The sequence below is a fragment of the Scyliorhinus torazame genome, chromosome 5 (assembly GCF_047496885.1).
Source record: "Scyliorhinus torazame isolate Kashiwa2021f chromosome 5, sScyTor2.1, whole genome shotgun sequence".
Classification (NCBI taxonomy): Eukaryota; Metazoa; Chordata; class Chondrichthyes; order Carcharhiniformes; family Scyliorhinidae; genus Scyliorhinus; species Scyliorhinus torazame.
Window position 1 is genome coordinate 187,745,968 of NC_092711.1, and position 15,658 is coordinate 187,761,625.

General features: G+C 45.8%; 7 non-coding genes across 7 annotated transcripts; all 7 read left to right on the forward strand.

The window, feature by feature from the left end:
* The first annotated feature begins 1,789 nt into the window (after nucleotides 1-1,789).
* Nucleotides 1,790-1,884, forward strand: trnai-uau (transfer RNA isoleucine (anticodon UAU)). The gene is made up of 2 exons: nucleotides 1,790-1,827; nucleotides 1,849-1,884. It is a non-coding gene; the product is annotated as a tRNA-Ile (tRNA).
* Nucleotides 1,885-4,101: 2,217 nt separating this feature from the next.
* trnai-uau (transfer RNA isoleucine (anticodon UAU)) lies at nucleotides 4,102-4,196 on the forward strand. The gene is made up of 2 exons: nucleotides 4,102-4,139; nucleotides 4,161-4,196. It is a non-coding gene; the product is annotated as a tRNA-Ile (tRNA).
* A 1,489-nt stretch (nucleotides 4,197-5,685) lies between these two features.
* trnai-uau (transfer RNA isoleucine (anticodon UAU)) lies at nucleotides 5,686-5,780 on the forward strand. Its single transcript has 2 exons — nucleotides 5,686-5,723; nucleotides 5,745-5,780. It is a non-coding gene; the product is annotated as a tRNA-Ile (tRNA).
* A 2,271-nt stretch (nucleotides 5,781-8,051) lies between these two features.
* trnai-uau (transfer RNA isoleucine (anticodon UAU)) lies at nucleotides 8,052-8,146 on the forward strand. The gene is made up of 2 exons: nucleotides 8,052-8,089; nucleotides 8,111-8,146. It is a non-coding gene; the product is annotated as a tRNA-Ile (tRNA).
* Nucleotides 8,147-9,632: 1,486 nt separating this feature from the next.
* trnai-uau (transfer RNA isoleucine (anticodon UAU)) lies at nucleotides 9,633-9,727 on the forward strand. The gene is made up of 2 exons: nucleotides 9,633-9,670; nucleotides 9,692-9,727. It is a non-coding gene; the product is annotated as a tRNA-Ile (tRNA).
* A 3,043-nt stretch (nucleotides 9,728-12,770) lies between these two features.
* On the forward strand, nucleotides 12,771-12,865 carry trnai-uau (transfer RNA isoleucine (anticodon UAU)). Its single transcript has 2 exons — nucleotides 12,771-12,808; nucleotides 12,830-12,865. It is a non-coding gene; the product is annotated as a tRNA-Ile (tRNA).
* A 2,166-nt stretch (nucleotides 12,866-15,031) lies between these two features.
* Nucleotides 15,032-15,126, forward strand: trnai-uau (transfer RNA isoleucine (anticodon UAU)). Its single transcript has 2 exons — nucleotides 15,032-15,069; nucleotides 15,091-15,126. It is a non-coding gene; the product is annotated as a tRNA-Ile (tRNA).
* The last annotated feature ends 532 nt before the right edge of the window (nucleotides 15,127-15,658 follow it).

Genomic DNA, 15,658 nt, shown 5'->3' on the forward strand with positions numbered 1-15,658 from the left:
TTCTAAGATTAACCACAATAATCTTTATTAGTAACAATGACGATAATTAAATATGCAGCAAATGCAACACGTTAACTATGATCAAATTCCGCCCCCCGCCCCATGCCGCTCAACTCGCCGGCATCATTGGCACACAGAGCACACAGAAAAAAACACAGAGGGAAAAGAGGGCTGTCAAAAACGATGAAAGTAAAAAAGACTTTTGGTGCAATGTGCGCCTGTGTTGGAATTGGTAAGCGCACGGGATTTATACAATAGTGTAAACAGCGAGCAATTCCGTGATTGTGAGTTTGACCCTCACATGGAGCAGAAATCTTAAGAAGGAAGTTGGTTCGCACAGTTGGTTGGACACGTGATTTGGAGCGACGCCAGCAGCACCAGTTCGATGTCTGCACCGGTTGACTTTCTTGGGGGCGGCAACTCCACAATAACTGGAATGTGTGCATCGTGGTCGCACTGACAGTTCAAGGTCACAGGTTCTATCCTCAGCTGGGTCACTGTCTGTGTGCCCACTCCATGTTCTCCCACGTCTGCACTCATTTACTCCAGGTGTTCCGGTTCCTCTCACGGGACACGAAAGATATCCCATGAGTGAAGTGAACATTCTGTGTTATCCAACCGCGTACCCGAACCAGGTACAGAATGTCCACTTCACTAATGTGGCACCTCATGCCTTTCCAGAATAACTTTATTACAGTGTTAATGTACAATTACTTGTGACAATAAAGATTAATATTGTAGCCCAATAACTGCATCTGACCAGGATTCTAAAATTAACCACAATAATCTTTATTAGTAACAATGAAGATAATTAAATATGCAGCAAATGCAACACGTTAACTGTGATCAAATTCCGACCCCCGCCCCCCCCCCCCCCCCCCCCCGCCCCATGCCGCTCAACTCGCCGGCATCATTGGCACACAGAGCACACAGAAAAAAACACAGAGGGAAAAGAGGGCTGTCAAAAACGATGAAAGTAAAAAAGACTTTTGGGGTAATGTGCGCCTGTGTTGGAATTGGTAAGCGCACGGGATTTATACAATAGTGTAAACAGCGAGCAATTCCGGAATTGTGAGTTTGACCCTCACATGGAGCAGAAATCTTAAGAAGGAAGTTGGTTCGCACAGTTGGTTGTACACGTGATTTGGAGCGACGCCAGCAGCACCAGTTCGATGTCTGCACCGGTTGACTTCCTTGGGGGCGGCAACTCCACAATAACTGGAATGTGTGCATCGTGGTTCGCACTGACAGTTGAAGGTCACAGGTTCTATACTCAGCTGGGTCACTGTCTGTGTGCCCACTCCATGTTCTCCCACGTCTGCACTCATTTCCTCCAGGTGTTCCGGTTCCTCTCACGGGACACGAAAGATATCCCATGAGTGAAGTGAACATTCTGTATTATCCAACCGTGTACCCGAACCAGGTACACGGTTGGATAATACAGAATGTCCACTTCACTAATGTGGCACCTCATGCCTTTCCAGAATAACTTTATTACAGTGTTAATGTACAATTACTTGTGACAATAAAGATTAATATTGTAGCCCAATAACTGCATCTGACCAGGATTCTAAGATTAACCACAATAATCTTTATTAGTAACAATGACGATAATTAAATATGCAGCAAATGCAACACGTTGACTATGATCAAATTCCGACCCCCGCCCCATGCCCCTCAACGCGCCGGCATCATTTGCACACACGGCACAAACAAACAATCATAGAGGGGAAATGAGGGCTGTCAGAAAACGACAACAGTAAAAATGATTCGACATTTCATTTTTTGTGCTCCAGTGGCGCAATCGGTTAGCGCGCGGTACTTATGCAGCAGTGCAAACGGCGAGCGATGCCGAGGTTGTGAGTTCGATACTCACCTGGAGCAAAACTTTTAATTTCGGATGTTGGTTCGCACAGTTAGTTGGACAGGTGATTTGGAGCGACGCCAGCAGCACCAGTTCGATGTCTGCACCGGTTGAGTTTCTTGGGGCGGCAACGCCACAATAACTGGAATGTGTGCATCGTGGATCGCACTGACAGTTCGGTGTCACAGGTTCTATTCTCAGCTGGGTCAATGTCTGTGTGCCCACTCCATGTTCTCCCATGTCTGCGCTAATTTACTCCAGGCGTTCCGGTTCCTCTCACGAGACCAGAAAGATATCCCATGAGTGAAGTGGACATTCTGTATTATCCAACCGTGTACCCGAACCAGGTACACGGTTGGATAATACAGAATGTCCACTTCACTAATGTGGCAACTCGTGCCTTTCCAGAGTAACTTTATTACAGTGTTAATGTACACCTACTTGTGACAATAAAGATTAATATTATAGCCCAATCACTGCACCTGACCAGGATTCTAAGATTAACCACAATAATCTTTATTAGTAACAATGACGATAATTAAATATGCAGCAAATGCAACTCGTTAACTATGATCAAATGCCGCCCCCCGCCCCATGCCGCTCAACTCGCCGGCATCATTGGCACACAGAGCACACAGAAAAAAACACAGAGGGAAAAGAGGGCTGTCAAAAACGATGAAAGTAAAAAAGACTTTTGGTGTAATGTGCGCACGGGATTTATACAATAGTGTAAACAGCGAGCAATTCCGGAATTGTGAGTTTGACCCTCACATGGAGCAGAAATCTTAAGAAGGAAGTTGGTTCGCACAGTTGGTTGGACACGTGATTTGGAGCGACGCCAGCAGCACCAGTTCGATGTCTGCACCGGTTGACTTTCTTGGGTGCGGCAACTCCACAATAACTGGAATGTGTGCATCGTGGTTCGCACTGACAGTTCAAGGTCACAGGTTCTATACTCAGCTGGGTCACTGTCTGTGTGCCCACTCCATGTTCTCCCACGTCTGCACTCATTTCCTCCAGGTGTTCCGGTTCCTCTCACGGGACACGAAAGATATCCCATGAGTGAAGTGAACATTCTGTATTATCCAACCGTGTACCCGAACCAGGTACACGGTTGGATAATACAGAATGTCCACTTCACTAATGTGGCACCTCATGCCTTTCCAGAATAACTTTATTACAGTGTTAATGTACAATTACTTGTGACAATAAAGATTAATATTATAGCCCAATCACTGCACCTGACCAGGATTCTAAGATTAACCACAATAATCTTTATTAGTAACAATGACGATAATTAAATATGCAGCAAATGCAACACGTTAACTATGATCAAATTCCGCCCCCCGCCCCATGCCGCTCAACTCGCCGGCATCATTGGCACACAGAGCACACAGAAAAAAACACAGAGGGAAAAGAGGGCTGTCAAAAACGATGAAAGTAAAAAAGACTTTTGGTGCAATGTGCGCCTGTGTTGGAATTGGTAAGCGCACGGGATTTATACAATAGTGTAAACAGCGAGCAATTCCGTGATTGTGAGTTTGACCCTCACATGGAGCAGAAATCTTAAGAAGGAAGTTGGTTCGCACAGTTGGTTGGACACGTGATTTGGAGCGACGCCAGCAGCACCAGTTCGATGTCTGCACCGGTTGACTTTCTTGGGGGCGGCAACTCCACAATAACTGGAATGTGTGCATCGTGGTCGCACTGACAGTTCAAGGTCACAGGTTCTATCCTCAGCTGGGTCACTGTCTGTGTGCCCACTCCATGTTCTCCCACGTCTGCACTCATTTACTCCAGGTGTTCCGGTTCCTCTCACGGGACACGAAAGATATCCCATGAGTGAAGTGAACATTCTGTGTTATCCAACCGCGTACCCGAACCAGGTACAGAATGTCCACTTCACTAATGTGGCACCTCATGCCTTTCCAGAATAACTTTATTACAGTGTTAATGTACAATTACTTGTGACAATAAAGATTAATATTGTAGCCCAATAACTGCATCTGACCAGGATTCTAAAATTAACCACAATAATCTTTATTAGTAACAATGAAGATAATTAAATATGCAGCAAATGCAACACGTTAACTATGATCAAATTCCGACCCCCGCCCCATGCCCCTCAACGCGCCGGCATCATTGGCACACACGGCACAAACAAACAATCAAAGAGGGGAAAAGACGGCTGTCAGAAAACGACAACAGTAAAAATGATTCGACATTTCATTTTTTGTGCTCCAGTGGCGCAATCGGTTAGCGCGCGGTACTTATACAGCAGTGCAAACGGCGAGCGATGCCGAGGTTGTGAGTTCGATACTCACCTGGAGCAAAACTTTTAATATAGGATGTTGGTTCGCACAGTTAGTTGGACAGGTGATTTGGAGCGACGCCAGCAGCACCAGTTCGATGTCTGCACCGGTTGAGTTTCTTGGGGCGGCAACGCCACAATAACTGGAATGTGTGCATCGTGGATCGCACTGACAGTTCGGTGTCACAGGTTCTATTCTCAGCTGGGTCAATGTCTGTGTGCCCACTCCATGTTCTCCCATGTCTGCGCTAATTTACTCCAGGGGTTCCGGTTCCTCTCACGAGACCAGAAAGATATCCCATGAGTGAAGTGGACATTCTGTATTATCCAACCGTGTACCCGAACCAGGTACACGGTTGGATAATACAGAATGTCCACTTCACTAATGTGGCAACTCGTGCCTTTCCAGAATAACTTTATTACAGTGTTAATGTACACCTACTTGTGACAATAAAGATTAATATTATAGCCCAATCACTGCATCTGACCAGGATTCTAACATTAACCACAATAATCTTTATTAGTAACAATGACGATAATTAAATATGCAGCAAATGCAACACGTTAACTATGATCAAATTCCCCCCCCCCCCCCCCCACCCCCCGCCCCATGCCGCTCAACTCGCCGGCATCATTGGCACACAGAGCACACAGAAAAAAACACAGAGGGAAAAGAGGGCTGTCAAAAACGATGAAAGTAAAAAAGACTTTTGGGGTAATGTGCGCCTGTGTTGGAATTGGTAAGCGCACGGGATTTATACAATAGTGTAAACAGCGAGCAATTCCGGAATTGTGAGTTTGACCCTCACATGGAGCAGAAATCTTAAGAAGGAAGTTGGTTCGCACAGTTGGTTGTACACGTGATTTGGAGCGACGCCAGCAGCACCAGTTCGATGTCTGCACCGGTTGACTTTCTTGGGGGCGGCAACTCCACAATAACTGGAATGTGTGCATCGTGGTTCGCACTGACAGTTCAAGGTCACAGGTTCTATACTCAGCTGGGTCACTGTCTGTGTGCCCACTCCATGTTCTCCCACGTCTGCACTCATTTCCTCCAGGTGTTCCGGTTCCTCTCACGGGACACGAAAGATATCCCATGAGTGAAGTGAACATTCTGTATTATCCAACCGTGTACCCGAACCAGGTACACGGTTGGATAATACAGAATGTCCACTTCACTAATGTGGCACCTCATGCCTTTCCAGAATAACTTTATTACAGTGTTAATGTACAATTACTTGTGACAATAAAGATTAATATTGTAGCCCAATAACTGCATCTGACCAGGATTCTAAGATTAACCACAATAATCTTTATTAGTAACAATGACGATAATTAAATATGCAGCAAATGCAACACGTTGACTATGATCAAATTCCGACCCCCGCCCCATGCCCCTCAACGCGCCGGCATCATTTGCACACACGGCACAAACAAACAATCATAGAGGGGAAATGAGGGCTGTCAGAAAACGACAACAGTAAAAATGATTCGACATTTCATTTTTTGTGTTCCAGTGGCGCAATCGGTTAGCGCGCGGTACTTATACAGCAGTGCAAACGGCGAGCGATGCCGAGGTTGTGAGTTCGATACTCACCTGGAGCAAAACTTTTAATTTCGGATGTTGGTTCGCACAGTTAGTTGGACAGGTGATTTGGAGCGACGCCAGCAGCACCAGTTCGATGTCTGCACCGGTTGAGTTTCTTGGGGCGGCAACGCCACAATAACTGGAATGTGTGCATCGTGGATCGCACTGACAGTTCGGTGTCACAGTTTCTATTCTCAGCTGGGTCAATGTCTGTGTGCCCACTCCATGTTCTCCCATGTCTGCGCTAATTTACTCCAGGGGTTCCGGTTCCTCTCACGAGACCAGAAAGATATCCCATGAGTGAAGTGGACATTCTGTATTATCCAACCGTGTACCCGAACCAGGTACACGGTTGGATAATACAGAATGTCCACTTCACTAATGTGACAACTCGTGCCTTTCCAGAATAACTTTATTACAGTGTTAATGTACACCTACTTGTGACAATAAAGATTAATATTATAGCCCAATCACTGCATCTGACCAGGATTCTAACATTAACCACAATAATCTTTATTAGTAACAATGACGATAATTAAATATGCAGCAAATGCAACACGTTAACTATGATCAAATTACCCCCCCCCCCCCCCCCCCCCCCCGCCCCATGCCGCTCAACTCGCCGGCATCATTGGCACACAGAGCACACAGAAAAAAACACAGAGGGAAAAGAGGGCTGTCAAAAAACGATGAAAGTAAAAAAGACTTTTGGTGTAATGTGCGCCTGTGTTGGAATTGGTAAGCGCACGGGATTTATACAATAGTGTAAACAGCGAGCAATTCCGTGATTGTGAGTTTGACCCTCACATGAAGCAGAAATCTTAAGAAGGAAGTTGGTTCGCACAGTTAGTTGGACAGGTGATTTGGAGCGACGCCAGCAGCACCAGTTCGATGTCTGCACCGGTTGAGTTTCTTGGGGCGGCAACGCCACAATAACTGGAATGTGTGCATCGTGGATCGCACTGACAGTTCGGTGTCACAGGTTCTATTCTCAGCTGGGTCAATGTCTGTGTGCCCACTCCATGTTCTCCCATGTCTGCGCTAATTTACTCCAGGCGTTCCGGTTCCTCTCACGAGACCAGAAAGATATCCCATGAGTGAAGTGGACATTCTGTATTATCCAACCGTGTACCCGAACCAGGTACACGGTTGGATAATACAGAATGTCCACTTCACTAATGAGGCAACTCGTGCCTTTCCAGAATAACTTTATTACAGTGTTAATGTACACCTACTTGTGACAATAAAGATTAATATTATAGCCCAATCACTGCACCTGACCAGGATTCTAAGATTAACCACAATAATCTTTATTAGTAACAATGACGATAATTAAATATGCAGCAAATGCAACTCGTTAACTATGATCAAATGCCGCCCCCCGCCCCATGCCGCTCAACTCGCCGGCATCATTGGCACACAGAGCACACAGAAAAAAACACAGAGGGAAAAGAGGGCTGTCAAAAACGATGAAAGTAAAAAAGACTTTTGGTGTAATGTGCGCCTGTGTTGGAATTGGTAAGCGCACGGGTTTTATACAATAGTGTAAACAGCGAGCAATTCCGGAATTGTGAGTTTGACCCTCACATGGAGCAGAAATCTTAAGAAGGAAGTTGGTTCGCACAGTTGGTTGGACACGTGATTTGGAGCGACGCCAGCAGCACCAGTTCGATGTCTGCACCGGTTGACTTTCTTGGGTGCGGCAACTCCACAATAACTGGAATGTGTGCATCGTGGTTCGCACTGACAGTTCAAGGTCACAGGTTCTATACTCAGCTGGGTCACTGTCTGTGTGCCCACTCCATGTTCTCCCACGTCTGCACTCATTTCCTCCAGGTGTTCCGGTTCCTCTCACGGGACACGAAAGATATCCCATGAGTGAAGTGAACATTCTGTATTATCCAACCGTGTACCCGAACCAGGTACACGGTTGGATAATACAGAATGTCCACTTCACTAATGTGGCACCTCATGCCTTTCCAGAATAACTTTATTACAGTGTTAATGTACAATTACTTGTGACAATAAAGATTAATATTGTAGCCCAATAACTGCATCTGACCAGGATTCTAAAATTAACCACAATAATCTTTATTAGTAACAATGAAGATAATTAAATATGCAGCAAATGCAACACGTTAACTATGATCAAATTCCGACCCCCGCCCCATGCCCCTCAACGCGCCGGCATCATTGGCACACACGGCACAAACAAACAATCAAAGAGGGGAAAAGACGGCTGTCAGAAAACGACAACAGTAAAAATGATTCGACATTTCATTTTTTGTGCTCCAGTGGCGCAATCGGTTAGCGCGCGGTACTTATACAGCAGTGCAAACGGCGAGCGATGCCGAGGTTGTGAGTTCGATCCTCACCTGGAGCAAAACTTTTAATATAGGATGTTGGTTCGCACAGTTAGTTGGACAGGTGATTTGGAGCGACGCCAGCAGCACCAGTTCGATGTCTGCACCGGTTGAGTTTCTTGGGGCGGCAACGCCACAATAACTGGAATGTGTGCATCGTGGATCGCACTGACAGTTCGGTGTCACAGGTTCTATTCTCAGCTGGGTCAATGTCTGTGTGCCCACTCCATGTTCTCCCATGTCTGCGCTAATTTACTCCAGGGGTTCCGGTTCCTCTCACGAGACCAGAAAGATATCCCATGAGTGAAGTGGACATTCTGTATTATCCAACCGTGTACCCGAACCAGGTACACGGTTGGATAATACAGAATGTCCACTTCACTAATGTGGCAACTCGTGCCTTTCCAGAATAACTTTATTACAGTGTTAATGTACACCTACTTGTGACAATAAAGATTAATATTATAGCCCAATCACTGCATCTGACCAGGATTCTAACATTAACCACAATAATCTTTATTAGTAACAATGACGATAATTAAATATGCAGCAAATGCAACACGTTAACTATGATCAAATTCCCCCCCCCCCCCCCCCCCCCGCCCCATGCCGCTCAACTCGCCGGCATCATTGGCACACAGAGCACACAGAAAAAAACACAGAGGGAAAAGAGGGCTGTCAAAAACGATGAAAGTAAAAAAGACTTTTGGGGTAATGTGCGCCTGTGTTGGAATTGGTAAGCGCACGGGATTTATACAATAGTGTAAACAGCGAGCAATTCCGGAATTGTGAGTTTGACCCTCACATGGAGCAGAAATCTTAAGAAGGAAGTTGGTTCGCACAGTTGGTTGTACACGTGATTTGGAGCGACGCCAGCAGCACCAGTTCGATGTCTGCACCGGTTGACTTTCTTGGGGGCGGCAACTCCACAATAACTGGAATGTGTGCATCGTGGTTCGCACTGACAGTTCAAGGTCACAGGTTCTATACTCAGCTGGGTCACTGTCTGTGTGCCCACTCCATGTTCTCCCACGTCTGCACTCATTTCCTCCAGGTGTTCCGGTTCCTCTCACGGGACACGAAAGATATCCCATGAGTGAAGTGAACATTCTGTATTATCCAACCGTGTACCCGAACCAGGTACACGGTTGGATAATACAGAATGTCCACTTCACTAATGTGGCACCTCATGCCTTTCCAGAATAACTTTATTACAGTGTTAATGTACAATTACTTGTGACAATAAAGATTAATATTGTAGCCCAATAACTGCATCTGACCAGGATTCTAAGATTAACCACAATAATCTTTATTAGTAACAATGACGATAATTAAATATGCAGCAAATGCAACACGTTGACTATGATCAAATTCCGACCCCCGCCCCATGCCCCTCAACGCGCCGGCATCATTTGCACACACGGCACAAACAAACAATCATAGAGGGGAAATGAGGGCTGTCAGAAAACGACAACAGTAAAAATGATTCGACATTTCATTTTTTGTGCTCCAGTGGCGCAATCGGTTAGCGCGCGGTACTTATACAGCAGTGCAAACGGCGAGCGATGCCGAGGTTGTGAGTTCGATACTCACCTGGAGCAAAACTTTTAATTTCGGATGTTGGTTCGCACAGTTAGTTGGACAGGTGATTTGGAGCGACGCCAGCAGCACCAGTTCGATGTCTGCACCGGTTGAGTTTCTTGGGGCGGCAACGCCACAATAACTGGAATGTGTGCATCGTGGATCGCACTGACAGTTCGGTGTCACAGTTTCTATTCTCAGCTGGGTCAATGTCTGTGTGCCCACTCCATGTTCTCCCATGTCTGCGCTAATTTACTCCAGGGGTTCCGGTTCCTCTCACGAGACCAGAAAGATATCCCATGAGTGAAGTGGACATTCTGTATTATCCAACCGTGTACCCGAACCAGGTACACGGTTGGATAATACAGAATGTCCACTTCACTAATGTGACAACTCGTGCCTTTCCAGAATAACTTTATTACAGTGTTAATGTACACCTACTTGTGACAATAATGATTAATATTATAGCCCAATCACTGCATCTGACCAGGATTCTAACATTAACCACAATAATCTTTATTAGTAACAATGACGATAATTAAATATGCAGCAAATGCAACTCGTTAACTATGATCAAATGCCGCCCCCCGCCCCATGCCGCTCAACTCGCCGGCATCATTGGCACACAGAGCACACAGAAAAAAACACAGAGGGAAAAGAGGGCTGTCAAAAACGATGAAAGTAAAAAAGACTTTTGGTGTAATGTGCGCCTGTGTTGGAATTGGTAAGCGCACGGGTTTTATACAATAGTGTAAACAGCGAGCAATTCCGGAATTGTGAGTTTGACCCTCACATGGAGCAGAAATCTTAAGAAGGAAGTTGGTTCGCACAGTTGGTTGGACACGTGATTTGGAGCGACGCCAGCAGCACCAGTTCGATGTCTGCACCGGTTGACTTTCTTGGGTGCGGCAACTCCACAATAACTGGAATGTGTGCATCGTGGTTCGCACTGACAGTTCAAGGTCACAGGTTCTATACTCAGCTGGGTCACTGTCTGTGTGCCCACTCCATGTTCTCCCACGTCTGCACTCATTTCCTCCAGGTGTTCCGGTTCCTTCACGGGACACGAAAGATATCCCATGAGTGAAGTGAACATTCTGTATTATCCAACCGTGTACCCGAACCAGGTACACGGTTGGATAATACAGAATGTCCACTTCACTAATGTGGCACCTCATGCCTTTCCAGAATAACTTTATTACAGTGTTAATGTACAATTACTTGTGACAATAAAGATTAATATTATAGCCCAATCACTGCACCTGACCAGGATTCTAAGATTAACCACAATAATCTTTATTAGTAACAATGACGATAATTAAATATGCAGCAAATGCAACACGTTAACTATGATCAAATTCCGCCCCCCGCCCCATGCCGCTCAACTCGCCGGCATCATTGGCACACAGAGCACACAGAAAAAAACACAGAGGGAAAAGAGGGCTGTCAAAAACGATGAAAGTAAAAAAGACTTTTGGTGCAATGTGCGCCTGAGTTGGAATTGGTAAGCGCACGGGATTTATACAATAGTGTAAACAGCGAGCAATTCCGTGATTGTGAGTTTGACCCTCACATGGAGCAGAAATCTTAAGAAGGAAGTTGGTTCGCACAGTTGGTTGGACACGTGATTTGGAGCGACGCCAGCAGCACCAGTTCGATGTCTGCACCGGTTGACTTTCTTGGGGGCGGCAACTCCACAATAACTGGAATGTGTGCATCGTGGTCGCACTGACAGTTCAAGGTCACAGGTTCTATCCTCAGCTGGGTCACTGTCTGTGTGCCCACTCCATGTTCTCCCACGTCTGCACTCATTTACTCCAGGTGTTCCGGTTCCTCTCACGGGACCCGAAAGATATCCCATGAGCGAAGTGAACATTCTGTGTTATCCAACCGCGTACCCGAACCAGGTACAGAATGTCCACTTCACTAATGTGGCACCTCATGCCTTTCCAGAATAACTTTATTACAGTGTTAATGTACAATTACTTGTGACAATAAAGATTAATATTGTAGCCCAATCACTGCATCTGACCAGGATTCTAACATTAACCACAATAATCTTTATTACTAACAATGACGATAATTAAATATGCAGCAAATGCAACACGTTAACTATGATCAAATTCCCCCCCCCCCCCCCCGCCCCCCCCCCCCCCCCGCCCCATGCCGCTCAACTCGCCGGCATCATTGGCACACAGAGCACACAGAAAAAAACACAGAGGGAAAAGAGGGCTGTCAAAAACGATGAAAGTAAAAAAGGCTTTTGGGGTAATGTGCGCCTGTGTTGGAATTGGTAAGCGCACGGGATTTATACAATAGTGTAAACAGCGAGCAATTCCGGAATTGTGAGTTTGACCCTCACATGGAGCAGAAATCTTAAGAAGGAAGTTGGTTCGCACAGTTGGTTGTACACGTGATTTGGAGCGACGCCAGCAGCACCAGTTCGATGTCTGCACCGGTTGACTTTCTTGGGTGCGGCAACTCCACAATAACTGGAATGTGTGCATCGTGGTTCGCACTGACAGTTCAAGGTCACAGGTTCTATACTCAGCTGGGTCACTGTCTGTGTGCCCACTCCATGTTCTCCCACGTCTGCACTCATTTCCTCCAGGTGTTCCGGTTCCTCTCACGGGACACGAAAGATATCCCATGAGTGAAGTGAACATTCTGTATTATCCAACCGTGTACCCGAACCAGGTACACGGTTGGATAATACAGAATGTCCACTTCACTAATGTGGCACCTCATGCCTTTCCAGAATAACTTTATTACAGTGTTAATGTACAATTACTTGTGACAATAAAGATTAATATTGTAGCCCAATAACTGCATCTGACCAGGATTCTAAGATTAACCACAATAATCTTTATTAGTAACAATGACGATAATTAAATATGCAGCAAATGCAACACGTTAACTATGATCAAATTCCGACCCCCGCCCCATGCCCCTCAACGCGCCGGCATCATTGGCACACACGGCACAAACAAACAATCAAAGAGGGGAAAAGACGGCTGTCAGAAAACGACAACAGTAAAAATGATTCGACATTTCATTTTTTGTGCTCCAGTGGCGCAATCGGTTAGCGCGCGGTACTTATACAGCAGTGCAAACGGCGAGCGATGCCGAGGTTGTGAGTTCGATCCTCACCTGGAGCAAAACTTTTAATATAGGATGTTTGTTCGCACAGTTAGTTGGACAGGTGATTTGGAGCGACGCCAGCAGCACCAGTTCGATGTCTGCACCGGTTGAGTTTCTTGGGGCGGCAACGCCACAATAACTGGAATGTGTGCATCGTGGATCGCACTGACAGTTCGGTGTCACAGGTTCTATACTCAGCTGGGTCAATGTCTGTGTGCCCACTCCATGTTTTCCCACGTCTGCACTCATTTACTCCAGGTGTTCCGGTTCCTCTCACGGGACACGAAAGATGTCCCGTGAGCCGAAGAGGATATTGTGTATTATCCAGCACTATACGCGAACTGGTACCGGGATGTGGCAACTCGGAGCTTTCCACATAACATTATTACAGGTTAATGCAAGCCTACTTGTGACAATAATGATTAATATTAATTGCATGTGACCAGGATTCTAAGATTAACCGCAATTATCTTCATTAGTACCAATAACTATAATTAAATATGCACCAAATGCAACTCGTTAACTATGATCAAATTCCCATCCACGGCCCCAGGCCCCTCAACTCACCCGCACCAGTTATACACGCGGTACAAACAAACAGAGAGACGAAAAGAGGGGTGTCAACAAAACGAATCAAGTAAAAATGATTGGACATGTAGTACAATGTGCTGCAGTGGTGCAATCGGTTAGCGGGCGCTATTTATCTAGCAGTGCAAATAGCTTCAGATGATGAATTAGATCCTCACCAGGAGTCGTTACTTTTATATGGGAAGTTGGATCGCTCAGTTTGCTGGACCGGTGCCTTGTGATTGGGAGCGACACCAGCAGCACAGTTCAATCTCTGTGCCGGTTGTGATTATGATGGGCGGCACGGTTGCATTGTTGTTACCAACTGTTTCTTCGTAGGGCCAAGGTCACTGAATTTATACTCAGCTTGGATTACTGTCTGTGTGGCCTCTGCATGTTCTCCCGTGTCTGCGTTCTCCGGGTGCTCCGGTTCCTCTCACGAGACCAGAAAGATGTCCCATTAGTTGAAGTGGACATTCTGTATTATCCAACCATGTACCCGAATCAGGTACCGGAATGTGGCAACTCGTGGGTTTCCAGAATTACTTTATTACAGTGTTAATGCACACCTACCTGTGACAATAAAGATTAATATTATCGACTGCCCAATAACTGCATGTGATCAGGATTCTAAGGTTAACCACAACAATCTTTATTGGTAACAATAACCATAAATACATATGCAGCAAATGCAACTCGTTAAATATGATCAAATTCCGCCCCCCGCCCCATGCCCCTCAACTCGCCGGCATCATTGGCACACAGAGCACACAGAAAAAAACACAGAAGGAAAAGAGGGCTGTCAAAAAACGATGAAAGTAAAAAAGACTTTTGGTGTAATGTGCGCCTGTGTTGGAATTGGTAAGCGCACGGGATTTTTACAACAGTGTAAACAGCGAGCAATTCCGTGATTGTGAGTTTGACCCTCACATGGAGCAGAAATCTTAAGAAGGAAGTTGGTTCGCACAGTTGGTTGGACACGTGATTTGGAGCGACGCCAGCAGCACCAGTTCGATGTCTGCACCGGTTGACTTTCTTGGGGGCGGCAACTCCACAATAACTGGAATGTGTGCATCGTGGTTCGCACTGACAGTTCAAGGTCACAGGTTCTATACTCACCTGGGTCACTGTCTGTGTGCCCAGTCCATGTTCTCCCACGTCTGCACTCATTTACTCCAGGTGTTCCGGTTCCTCTCACGGGACACGAAAGATATCCCATGAGTGAAGTGAACATTCTGTATTATCCAACCGTGTACCCGAACCAGGTACAGAATGTCCACTTCACTAATGTGGCACCTCATGCCTTTCCAGAATAACTTTATTACAGTGTTAATGTACAATTACTTGTGACAATAAAGATTAATATTGTAGCCCAATAACTGCATCTGACCAGGATTCTAAGATTAACCACAATAATCTTTATTAGTAACAATGACGATAATTAATTATGCAGCAAATGCAACACGTTAACTATGATCAAATTCCGACCCCCGCCCCATGCCCCTCAACGCGCCGGCATCATTGGCACACACGGCACAAACAAACAATCAAAGAGGGGAAAAGACGGCTGTCAGAAAACGACAACAGTAAAAATGATTCGACATTTCATTGTTTGTGCTCCAGTTGCGCAATCGGTTAGCGCGCGGTACTTATACAGCAGTGCAAACGGCGAGCGATGCCGAGGTTGTGAGTTCGATCCTCACCTGGAGCCAAACTTATAATGTTGGTTACTGTCTGTGTGGCCTCTGCATGTTCCCCCGTGTCTGCGTTCGTTTTCTCCGGGTGCTCCGGTTCCTCTCACGAGACCAGAAAGATGTCCCATTAGTTGAAGTGGACATTCTGTATTATCCAACCATGTACCCGAACCAGGTACCGGAATGTGGCAACTCGTGGGTTTCCAGAATAACTTTATTACAGTGTTAATGCACACCTACCTGTGACAATAAAGATGAATATTATCGACTGCCCAATAACTGCATGTGACCAGGATTCTAAGATTAACCACAACAATCTTTATTGGTAACAATAACCATAAATAAATATGCAGCAAATGCAACTCGTTAACTATGATCAAATTCCGCCCCCCGCCCCATGCCGCTCAACTCGCCGGCATCATTGGCACACAGAGCACAAAGAAACAAACACAGAGGGAAAAGAGGGCTGTCAAAAAACGATGAAAGTAAAAAAGACTTTTGGTGTAATGTGCGCCTGTGTTGGAATTGGTAAGCGCACGGGATTTATAC